The sequence below is a fragment of the Leucopleurus acutus genome (genome assembly GCF_964270905.1).
Source record: "Leucopleurus acutus genome assembly, chromosome: 18".
In the NCBI taxonomy this organism is placed as follows: Eukaryota; Metazoa; Chordata; class Mammalia; order Artiodactyla; family Delphinidae; genus Leucopleurus; species Leucopleurus acutus.
The window spans coordinates 74,177,048-74,189,176 of record NC_139160.1 but is presented as its reverse complement, the minus strand read 5'-3'; the positions used below and the strand labels follow the sequence as shown (position 1 = coordinate 74,189,176).

At 38.9% G+C, this 12,129-nt stretch overlaps 1 protein-coding gene across 1 annotated transcript in view; it reads left to right on the top strand.

Moving 5' to 3' along the window:
• Positions 1 to 12,129, top strand: part of NALF1 (NALCN channel auxiliary factor 1) — a gene marked incomplete at both ends in the record, with an annotated part of 575,154 nt that overhangs the window by 405,862 nt on the left and 157,163 nt on the right. The window lies entirely within an intron of this gene.

The following is a 12,129-nucleotide window of genomic DNA, read 5'->3' as shown; positions in this document are numbered from 1 at the left end:
TATGGGTGTTACCGTTTGCTTTCTACAGATGGAGAGAGGTTTACAGGGAATAATTTGCTTTCCTGCAGACCCACAGCAGGGTATAGATCTGAGATTCAAACCCAGGCAGCCTGACTTCGCATCTTAAAGGCGTAATAATCAGGAGAGAAACTACCTGTTCCTTCAGACCTTAGAAAGCAAAATCAACACATTTTCCTATGAACCTATTTACTAACTTATTTGATTTCCCCTTTTGTATCACACAGATGAAGACAGGTCTTAACCTTTTCTCTCACCACTGTGAGCTGCTCTGTTTTTAATATGCTGACGCTTAAAGGAGGAAGTTCATTGAAAAGTCAGTATAGGATGTTGACAAACAAAGGTTCTTTTATTATCTGTCTGATTTTTTAAAATAATATGCCTTGCCTGGTTTCACTTATTTAAATTCTAATGGATTCACTCTTCATTGGGAGAAAAATATTATTTCATTTTAGTCACTGTAAAGGGATATAAATTATAGAAAAAAAATTGCTCCCACTCAAAATTTCAGAAGAGTAACTTGCCTCTCCAAAATTAAGTAATTATATAATAGTTCTGGTACTAAATTCCTAGACTTCTTGGAAGGTAAAATGAGAGACCAAACTTGTCTTCTGTGGAGGCGCACAGATGTTAGAGTTATAGATGCACTTGGCTTATGCATTTAATTTTTAATTGCATCTAACTGAAATTTATAAGGGAAATAATACCTCCTTGCACTAAGAGAGTGCATTAAAAAAGAACCAACCAATTTATCTTTCAGGTAACTAAATAATCTATTTGCAGTTTTTAAAATTGCTCCTTAATTTTCCAAGTTACTTATTCTTCCGTCTATTGTTTTCTTCTTTATAAACTTGACTTCACTTTTTTTTTTTTTTTTTTTTTTTTGCGGTACGCGGGCCTCTCACTGTTGTGGCCTCTCCTGTTGCGGAGCACGTGCTCCAGACGTGCAGGCTCAGCGGCCATGGCTCACGGGCCCAGCTGCTCCGCGGCATGTGGAATCTTCCCGGACCGGGGCACGAACCCATGTCCCCTGCATCGGCAGGCGGACTCTCAACCACTGCACCACCAGGGAAGCCCTGACTTCACTTTTATATCATACATTTGTTGCTCTTGTCTCAGGATAAAAGAGCAAATGTTGTCAGGTGAATTGTTTTCCTAGAGCAATGGGAATTATCCCAAAAATATGATTTTTATTCCCTCAAAATATTTTTTAAGCATAACAATGGGATAAACATCAATTATTACCCACAAAGAAACAGAGGCTTTTTTTTTTAACGTGTAGAGCTTTTGAGTATATGGAACTTCAAAGTTTGATAGTTTTAGGAGAATGAAAAGAAAAAAGATCAAAAAATTAATCTTACACGTTAAATACACAAAGTGAATATGTACACAGAGACTGATGTTTATGTAGTTTGAATAAGCATGTCAAATTCTAACCAGGTTAGTAGAACACCACCAGATGGAGTTTTCGTTTGCAAATGAGGTGAAATCATATCATAGGTATTATTAATAGGCTAAAGTTTACTAGCTCAATTACATGTTGATAAAAGCAATGACTATATTTTTAGAAGAAAAGGGTCACAAAATTATTTTGCCATTTATTCCTAAAGTTGTGTGTTAAATAAATAGCAGGGAATACATAATACCCTCAACAATAGTTGCTTATTGAAGTAGATCCGTGTTTTTTGAAGCCTCAGACATCTTACAGACACATACCGAAAAGAATCCTTACAATTTAATGAGGTCACAGAATGTTCAAAATGTACCCAACTACTAAGGTGCGGTATTTAAACACAGGAAATGCACAAAGAGCTCAGATATGCCATATAAAGTCCTGGTGCTGCCTCTTGCCTCTCAGTGGTGGCTGCAGCCTGGAGTTTCTGGTCTGCCATCTCTGGGTATCTTATAATCACTTCTTCAAGCTGCCCAGCTCTCTGCTGTCAGTTTCACACCTGTGTTTATTCCCTAAAGCAGAGCTACAACTAGCCATTTATCCAAAAGCTGATCATGTAAGGGCAGAACAGTTCAGGGAAAAAACATCAAACTCAACAACAGATGACACTGCTCTTAGTGTCCACGGGCAAACTGGGGGAAATTCTACAGAACAATTGACCAGTTCTCTCCACAAGTGTCAAGGTCATCGAGACAAGGAAAGACAGAGGAATGGTCACAGATTGGAGGACAAAGGGAGTGGGACAATGAAAACAATGTAGGATCTTGAATTTCTTCCTGACATAGCAAAGGTATGGGGAGGAAGGATCATAGTATAGCATTGTACCCATGTTAATTTTTTAGTTCTGAAATTGACACCATTATTATGTAAGATGTTGATATTAGGAGAAGCTGGGTGAATGCTATACAGGAATTCTTTGTACTATTTTTGCAACTCTTCTGTAAGTCTAAAATTATTTCAAAGTAAAAACTATAAAATAAATAAGTAAAACACATTAAAGGAGATAAGGTCGTATGATTACAGAATATTAATAAGTGCTATAGGTTGAATGTTTGTGTCTCCTCAAAATTCATATGTTAAAATCCTAACCCCCAGTGTGATGATATTAGGAAGTGGGGCCTTGGTGAGGTGATGAGGTCATGAGGGTGGAGCCCTCATGATGAGATTAGTGCCCTTATAGAAGAGACCCACAGAGAGAGCCCTCACCCTTTCTGCCATGTGAGGACACAGTGAGAGATGGTGGTCTATGGACCAGGAAGTGGGCTCTCACCAGACACAGAGTCTGCCAGTGCCTTGGTCTTGGACTTCCAGCCTCCAGAACTTTAAGAAACAAATGTCTGTTGTTTATAATCCACCCAGTCTATGATATTTTGTTATAGTAACCTGAACGGATTAAGACAGTAAGAATATTTGGCCAAACCCCTCTTTTGTACTGGGTTGTTACTACAATTATTCAAACATGATTTTTCCTTTTAAGCCAATTCAAGATCCTCTTCCTTTTTTCTGGGAACATATAGGTTAGAAAACTTTTAGAACACTAGTCAACCAAATAGACCAACAATTCTGAGTTCATCTAACATACCTAAGGACTACCTCATTTCTTATGTAATTAGCTAATCTTCTCAAGAACACAAGATTATAAACCATTAATTACAAGTTATAAAAAGTGACTATTAATGTTGTCACATGAATTTATTTTAGTGGCAAGAAATAGTATTGGCATTATTGTTTCATAACTCACAAAGTTACTAATATTTTAGCCCCCCAAGATTGCTAAATTATTTTATGAATACAATTGTTAAGTTGCAGTTCTATTCATTAAATTATCTTCAATTATTATTAAATTCCAATTGTGTGTAATTCATTTGACAGGGTTCCATTTTTTTAAATTTCTAATTATTCAGATCGACTCTGAATTAAGATTAACTAGCTGTATAGTCATCCAGTTTGTTTTTGCATTATGAACAGTTACTGACCAGATAGAAAACCTTTCTTTTTCAGGGTCAGGCGAGGATCAGAAGCGCTGCTCATGCCTAGAGGTGCCACAAAGATTATTTCATTTTTATTCATCCGCCCAACAGCTATTTGTGACACTCCTACTTTGTTCCAGGCACTGTTCTAGATGCTGAGTATATACTTGGAAAAAAGACGGTTCCTGCCCTTTTTGATCTTATATTCCTATAGAAGAGACAGACAATTAACAAGTAAATGAATGTATACCCAGTGAAATTTCAAAGAGTGATAAGAACTATGAAGTGAAGTAGGCTAAGCTAGTTGTGAGGAAGGGCAGGTCATTTTAAGTAGTGGCCAAAGACCACTAGTTGTGAGGAAGCTAGTTGTGAGGAAGGGCAGGTCATTTTAAGTAGTGGCCAAAGACGGCCTCTTTGAGGAAATGACATTTGCATAAAGATCTAAATGTACAAATAATCTTAGGTGGTGAGAAAGGAGAGGGCAGTGACTTTGAGAAAGGAAGGCATAGGCTGGACTGTTTGAGAACCAGCAAGACCAATGTGGCTCCAGGGTAATGGGCAAGGCAGAGATAAGCTGGAGATGATGAGGAAGAATCAGGAGGGATCTAGATTATTAGGACCTCATAACCTTTGTTCAAGAGGTTGCCTTAATTCTGAATGGAATGGAAGCCATTGGCAGGCATTGGGAGGAGGTGTAACATGATCTGAGCGTGTAGGTTTGGGACAGGTCACCCAGGCTGCTTCAGGAAGCAAATACTCTGGATGGAATAGAGTGGAGGGAGTTGAGTGAGTAGTGGAGGGAACAGGCTGTTACAGAAGCTCAGCAAGAGATGATATGGTTTGTAGAAGCAGCACTGTGAGAAGCCAGAGTAATTTGCTAATGGATTAGGCGAGAAGAATTGAAGAGACAGATGTCTCTACGGCTCCTACTTTCTTTTGCCCGTGCAATACAGTGAACGGTAGTGCTGTGTTCTGAGAAGAAAAATGCAAGAGGAGAATCAGCCGCCAGCTGCCTACTTACTCGGATAGAAAGCAGCCCTGGAGGCTGGGGAAGAGCTCAAGAATGGGCATCTGCGGGGTACTCATCTTCCAGAGATAGCTTAGGGAGATGGATGTGGTATTGAGCAGAGGTACCAAAAGGAACTAAGCCCTGGGAAGGGAAGAAGGACCATTCTCCTTCAGGTATCATCAGCAGGAACATGGCTGGGAAACAGCCTATGAAAGGCCCCTACTCTGATGCCCCATAAACCACTCGGAGGTCCCCATGTCTGTCATTCCCAGACGTTCCACTCAGAACTTGGTCCTGGAAAGGCAGAAAGAGCTAAGATTTCCTTTCTTCTTTCTTTATTGTTCTCTTCTTCAACCATCACTTCCCTCTCTAACAAAACATTTAAAAAAATAATGTAAAGGAAATGGAAACAAAGCAGTACTGCCAACACGTGTGCACTTTTTAATCTCCATCTTTTGACAAAATACTTTCTCTTTTCCTCAGAGGTGCAATATTTTCTGTTTTCTTTTCCTGTTTCTGGAAAATAATCCCTCAAGAAAAATCCCTTTTTTGTACTGAAAGGGGCGTGGGGGGAATTTCAGGGGAGGAGATCAGAACGGTCATTCTGTTTGATGTCTTAGAACTGCCTTAAATGAGTTCTTGTACATCTCCTTGCTACACAAATCTGTACCCAAATTTTGTTTCATTGGTTAAGGCTGTCAATTCAAACTCCTCCTTACTCCATCCTCATATAAGATTTTTCCATAAAGCAGTTTGTTTATATAACTTTACATTTTCTTGTTTTTGTAATTACTATCACATACAAAAATGATGAGAGTGTTTTAAAAAAAAATAGTACTATAAAGGAAACAGCATTCAAGTATGCAAAAATCTGGTAAAGGCTGGGAAATTGGAATTTTTCAGGCTATGCTGATTTAAATTTCAGAACTGGAAACATTAAAAATACTAATGCTTTTCAGAAATTGTTATTTTAGTAGGCATTTTCAGTAATGACTCAGAAATACCACAAATAATGACAACAAATTATTACTGAATGTACGGATATAATTATGAAAGAATCTGTTACTTTCTCAGTATCTTAGATGAAAAACAGGCCATATCCATCATTAAAAAATTCTTGACATGTGTATGACTTTATTTTCTTGAAACTTAAAAGGAGTTTATAATAAATTCCCAAGTGAGTGTGGGTCTTTATAATGGAGCTCGTATTCACATCCGTCTTGGCAGTTCGGGCGTCTCCATGTGCTACTGATTTAACAGGGAGACTTTGAATGTCAGCCTTGAGTCTAAACCCCAGATGATCTACTCAGTTGCTCATTTCTCTCTAAATAGAAGCGTATTCTCTTATAGGTGGTCTGAAGGCGTGTCGTTTGTCTGAAGCTTAATTAGTTCTGAGCAGGTGTTGGATGAAGTGCTCAGGCTGGGGTGCAGTTAATCAGATGAGGTTTCTTGCATGAGAGGTGGTGAAGAGGAAGGAGAAAATTCTGCGGGTGGGTTACAGCGAGTCCGGAGTGAAATTGACTAACAGATGGCAAGGCTGCGCTGGCGGCGGGCCCTCTTCCTAAGAAGGGCAGGCTTCCGTGATGATCCCGGTGTGGGCGTGCAACTCCCCTTCCCTCCGTTCGTAGTCCTTTTGCTTTTCCCCCACCGGGATTCTCAGACCTGAAATCCTTAGAGCATCCTCGAACTCTGAAATGCACTGGGAGTGGGAAACGTCATATCATTTGAACTTTGTGGAAACAGAAGTGTTAGACCGTTTTAAGAAACTAATGGAGAGTTACTAGGGCAATAACAAAATCAGGCCTGGGTTGGGACTACGACACGTTGCGATTTGTTTTTTGTCGTTTCCTTGGTGATAAGAGAAGCTATAATTAATTAACAGCCCACTACTCTGGTTATTTCTGGGTTATCACTGAAGAGAACATGAAGTGATTTTTTTTGAGCTGCATAAGAAATGGAACATTCCAATTCTATTTTAAGTGATTTCTAACTTGCAAGGTGGTCTATAAAGATAAAATAATTCCTTCTTGGAAGAGGTCCTGTAAGTCACCTAGGAAAGCAATTATTTTTTCATGATACAATAAGGAGTTGCGTTAGCAATGACTTATCATCCTACAATGGTGATCATTGGTCAAAATGCTACCAAGAATAAAAGCATCCTAAATTAATGTGATCTTGGTTTTATTTTCATTTAAAACATCTAGTCCTGATTTTCCTGTGTTTCAAGATAATCAATACACCATTTGTTTTCCTGTCCAAAAACCTGCATTAAAAAAAAAAAGAGTAAATGCCTGTGTATTTTATTTTTCAACAATAATATTAAAAATTTTGGAAAAAATCTGCTGTATCACCTAAAATTTCATGCAGGGTTAGCTATGTATTTTCAAGTTCTTTCTGACCTATATTTTCAACAAGAGTGCTGACAATAATTCAGATAAATTTTCAGATTTTCAGACACTCAGCTACATGTTTTTTCACTTGGAACCAGAATTTGTAGTAATTTCTCATAGTATTTATGGATAGAAAAAGTGAAGCAGTCCTCAGAGAACATTTATTCTCAGGGTTAGCTTATAAATGAATTTTTCTTTCAGAATATGCAAAAGCACTTGGTGAGGTATGTGCATGTGTGTTGAATCTGAAGATGTAGCTAACCATCAAAATTGGCCATACTATAAGTATATATTTAAATCACTAACCTGCTGGGGAGCAGTTACATGGTAACAGCCACCATACACTGCTCATATATATCTCAAGTATACACACAGAATTCTTCTGCATGATTCAAATTGTAAGAACTGCTTGGTTTACTCCTGGGAGAAAGTTGTTTCTGTTTTCTCTGTAGCATTGCAGAGAATGTAAAACAAAAGCGGTTTTAACTTTGACCTTTCAGGCGACTCCTGTGCGCAGCAGCTCAGGATTTACTGTGCATTTTGTTTTAAGTCCCAACTCTGTTTCAACTCTGAGGGGAGCCACCAAAAAAAGAAAAAAAAAAGGCAAGAAGAGTGAAGAGAGGGATTTTAAGTAAAGAAATGATATCTGATAAAAGCTGGAACAGGACAGAGAACAAGGGGAAAGAAGAAAAGGCTGTTTTAGGAAAGGAATGTTATTAACACTTCATCACTTTGTAAATTTGAGACACAAGAGAATAAGGGCCGGGCCCAAGGCCTTGAGGCAGGGAAACGACCTTGGCATTCTCCCAGTCCATTTCTGTCTCCTCCTATCCTGTCTCTGTGAACCTCCGAAATTCCTTTGATTTCTATGACCCACTGATGAGACTCTGTCAAGGGAAGAAGCAAAATGCGTCCCTTCAGATTGGCCACCACCCCTTTTGGGATGCAGGCACAGGGCTGAGGACACAGAGCTGTCTCCTGTGGTCCTTGAATCCATGACCTCCCCTCCCTCCCTGGTCCCAGGGCTCATCCAAGCTTTCCTAGGAGGAAGGGTACTTCCTAGGAGGTCAGGAGACAGTAACCAGTCCTGGTTTCTGCTCAGCCCTGGGTCCTGAGGAGGTGAGAGCTGGTGGACAGCAGTGCCGGGCAGGGCTGCTTCCCCACCAGGGCAGGGAGGGACCGTGCGTGGGCTTTACTGCAGGAAGGGTGAGCTACCTTCTATGGTTTTTGTCTCTTCTGCTGAACAGGAGCCAAAGTAACCTAATTGACTGGGGGTGGAGAGATGGGGGGCGAGGCGGGAATAGAGAGATTGGCTTGTATTAAGAGGCTGTGAGAGTAGAGAAGGTTTCACAGCTTCACTGTGCTGAACAGGAGGGAGCTGACAAGAGAAACACAGAGCAATTCCTGCACATTTGGAGGCCTTGGCTGTGGTCAGTGACCACGAATTCCCAGAGCAATCAATCTTTGTGGTGCAATTCTCTCCACTTTTGTCTAGACCATATGTGATAAAGTAGGTAAATTTTCATCGTCCTTTCCACTGTGGCAGATATGGAAAGGAGCAGCGCTATCATTGGAAATGGACTCTCTTTTTCAGGGTTTTGAAACATGTGATGTATTTATAGCCCACCTCATTGCACATAGAAGCTAAGGTGTCTTTGAAATATTGGGCATAATTTGTGGACTCTGTTACATTACAGTCTTCAGAAACTCCCTGAAGAGAGAAGGTGGCTGATTGATTATATTTGCAGGATCTTCTGGTCATTTTCATATCAGACCAGCAGTATACTTTTAATAGAAGACATTGAATTTATTCAGCAGACATTTATTACTTATTTACCTGTGCCAGGTACTTTACCAGGCATGGGGGCACAGGGATAAACAAGATAGAGAAAGTTGCTGCTTTTGCGATGCTTATATGAACGCATGCTAACTGTCTAAAAAAATAGAAAATGCTAAGAAGAGAAAGTGGAAGTTCCTCTATGTGTGTGTGGAAGGGGGCTCAGCAGAGAGGGTCACTGGGGTCATCTTGGAGCCTGGCCACCACCGCCATTTCCCACTTCCCCAGTTCCACTCTCTACCCCAGTTTGCTATATGCTTTCTGAATCTTTTAGAAGAAGGATGTTCTAGGACATTCTTTTCTTTTCCTTTTTGCTGTGAATGTTTATCAGGATAAGGGAGTAATGTTCTGTGTTAATCCTTTCCTCAAATTTGGACCTACTTTGTCATTCTATTCTTTCTTTTCTTTATAGAGTTCTTATATTATTTTTTTAAATCATTAAAATATTAAACTTTTAAAAATTCAAAATTGAAGCTTAAATCAATTTGCATGTATTTCTGTTCTATATTTTTTTCTCAACTGATAGTAAAAATATGCAATATGAAGCAGTTAATCACTGAAATTGGACAAAGCACACAGATGAGATATTTCCTATTTATCTACATGATAGATATTTTCTGGAATGTTTTCTCTTCTTTAATATACATTTTCATAAATAATGTTTTCTGTGGAATATGAGGAAGCATTTCCCAGAGAGTTACTCTTTGAGAACATGAAGAATATTGAAAGAATTTCCAATTTGTCTTCGTTGGCTTGGTTGAATAGAAAATGTCAAGTCCAGCTTTCACATGTTAAATGGAGTATGATTAGGTAGGAAGAATGTATTTTGAAACCACATACCTGAAAGCTAAATACACGTACATAGACACGTGGTATCACAGCCCATTCCGTTCATATGGTTTACTCACTTATATTCCTTGAATCATAACTGTTAAGATTCTAAATGTGCTATATTTATCCTATCAAAATGAATGCAATTGGGTATATGCACATACTTTTTTCCTGTACAACTAGAGAAAACCCAATTGAGCCATTTATATAGTTCGAAGGTATGTGAAGGTCAATTTTAAAAAACCAGTGGATGGTACCATTTTAAGTTACAAAAGTATACCTCTGTGCCAAGGCTAGATAAAAAAATAATCATATGATGTGTCTCATCTCATAAAAATGTGTCGTCGATCGAGGAGAGAATAAATTAGCAAAAACTTGAGACAACGTATTCTCTTTCTTGGTTTGCTATTGACCTTGTGAGACTGGGGGCAGAGTCTATCCTACCTCTGTGACTGAGGTAATTCTTAGCGTCTCACTCAGTATTTCTTTGAGCAATTCCATGATGATTACAAAATACTGTTCTCAAGTGAAAGCTGCTTAATGATATTTAAGTTGTCATTTTTAAATACAGCTTAGCCTGTAATATGAAACCTGAAACGTTAATAAGGTATATTCCAGAACTGTAAAGGCAATCTACTTGTTAATCTCTTACTGAATTGAAAACTAGCCCAATAAAAATGCTCTGATGTAGTCATGTGCTGAATCAGAGTAGAAAAAATTTCCTCTGAAAATAATTCCACGTTCTTGATAGTGTATTGTTCCACACAGAATGTATGGGTGGCTTGGAGGGTCGATTCAAGCAAAGGTATGTTGGGGAATTGTGTTGCATTTATGGGATGATAACTGGTCCAGATTGACTAAAGCAGAGAAGGATTTGCATGGGAAAGCAGGAGGAAACAGAGGACACTGACAAATTTTGTAATATACATTCTTTATAATTATAAAATAGCATGGAAAACATGTTAAGTAAAGAAACATTGGAAAGGTCAGAAACATTCCAAATGCAATTTTAGGTGGTAAGAGGAAAAACAGTGTTTCATTTTTAAGGAGTATTGTCTGGTGTTAAAAATATTGATCATCATGGACAATGTATTTTTCATAAATATTTTTTAAAAGAATGAAAATCACTGTAAATAAGGTAGGTTGTTCTGATGGATAATCTTAACCTTTTACCATGCTAAGCCAGATTTCCTCGACTTTTATCATTTGAAACTGTGAGATTTGTGTGGTGAATCAGACTAAATCTCAGGTCCAAAAAGAAGAAAAAGAAAAAAAAAAAGATGATCGTGTTGCCCTCTTGTGGCTGTTTGAAAGACCAGATGGATGCTTAGCGAGGTCAGATACGAGGGGATCTTCTACAGACAGAGGAGGGAGCCCTGGAAATCTGGAGGGCCCTTTCATTTGGTCCAGTTTAGCAATGCCACTGGACCAGCACCTTAGGACCCAGCTGAGGCCCCATCTTCCAGCAGCTGTAGGAGCTGCAGCGTAATATAAAGTCAGCTGAGGGGTTAAGTTCAGGATCCCCGGGCTCACTGTAATCTTGATCACATCACTAAAGAGTCGCTCAAGTTAAAAGACTGTTAAAAATTGCGATTTTAATTCACTTACTCATATCCATTCCATTTGGGATCTTCAGTCTGTCCTCAGGTCTTCCCTGCTCGAGGTCAGCATCACCCGTTACTCAAAGTGAAATTGAGGACCCTGAACCAGCTACCAGGAGTGCAGGTGCTGGTCTCAGGTCCACATTTCACTTATGATTCTCACAAAGTTACTTTCCTCTTAGGTCTCATTCCTCTTTAATAAGGACTAAAAGGAAGAGAGAAGGGGAGCCCACATGTATTGAATTCCCAGCTAGAACCTTGTTCTCTGGTAGGTGCTCTTCATGCCTTATGGAAAGGCATTATTAACCGTATATTGATTATGTAACTCAGACAACTACAGGAACTCATCCCAAAGGAATCAGAGTGTGTATTATTATCCCCAGTTTACAGATAAAGGATTTGAGGCTCAGGGAAGTTAAATGACTTCTCACAGAGGCTAGCAGTGGAGGAGATAGGATCCAATCCAGATATATCTGATAGTATAGTAACAGCTGTCGCTGAGAGTGAACGGGTTAGATTGGCGACCACGTAGTTTTGAGAAATGCTGCACTGAACAAAATTAATCAGGTTTTCTTCTGAGCTTCTCATGGCCTTTGAGATCTAAATGTCCACAGTCATGCATAGTTGCACCTTTCCAGACACCGTTGCTCTGTGGTACACATTTTGATAGTACTGATCTGCCCACAAATTGTTTCCCCTCATCTCATCTAAGCAAAGATCTTCCCTGATTATTTCATCCTCATTTGTGTGTCTTTCCATGGTTGTTTCTAATGATATCTATCATATGATTTATTTTAGTGTTGTAATTTCATTAAACATTTCTTCTCTGCCAAATTTCAAATTCCTAGAGGGCAGAAATTAGTTTAGAGGTAACTATAGTGCCTTTCAGCAAACAGGCACTCAGTAAATAATTGTGTAATATGAGAATCAAATGATGTGGTTATGCAAATGACTGTTTATATTTAAGTTTCCCTGGGAAGTTCATGGCTGGCATGTCATATGTCCCTAACGAGTTATTAT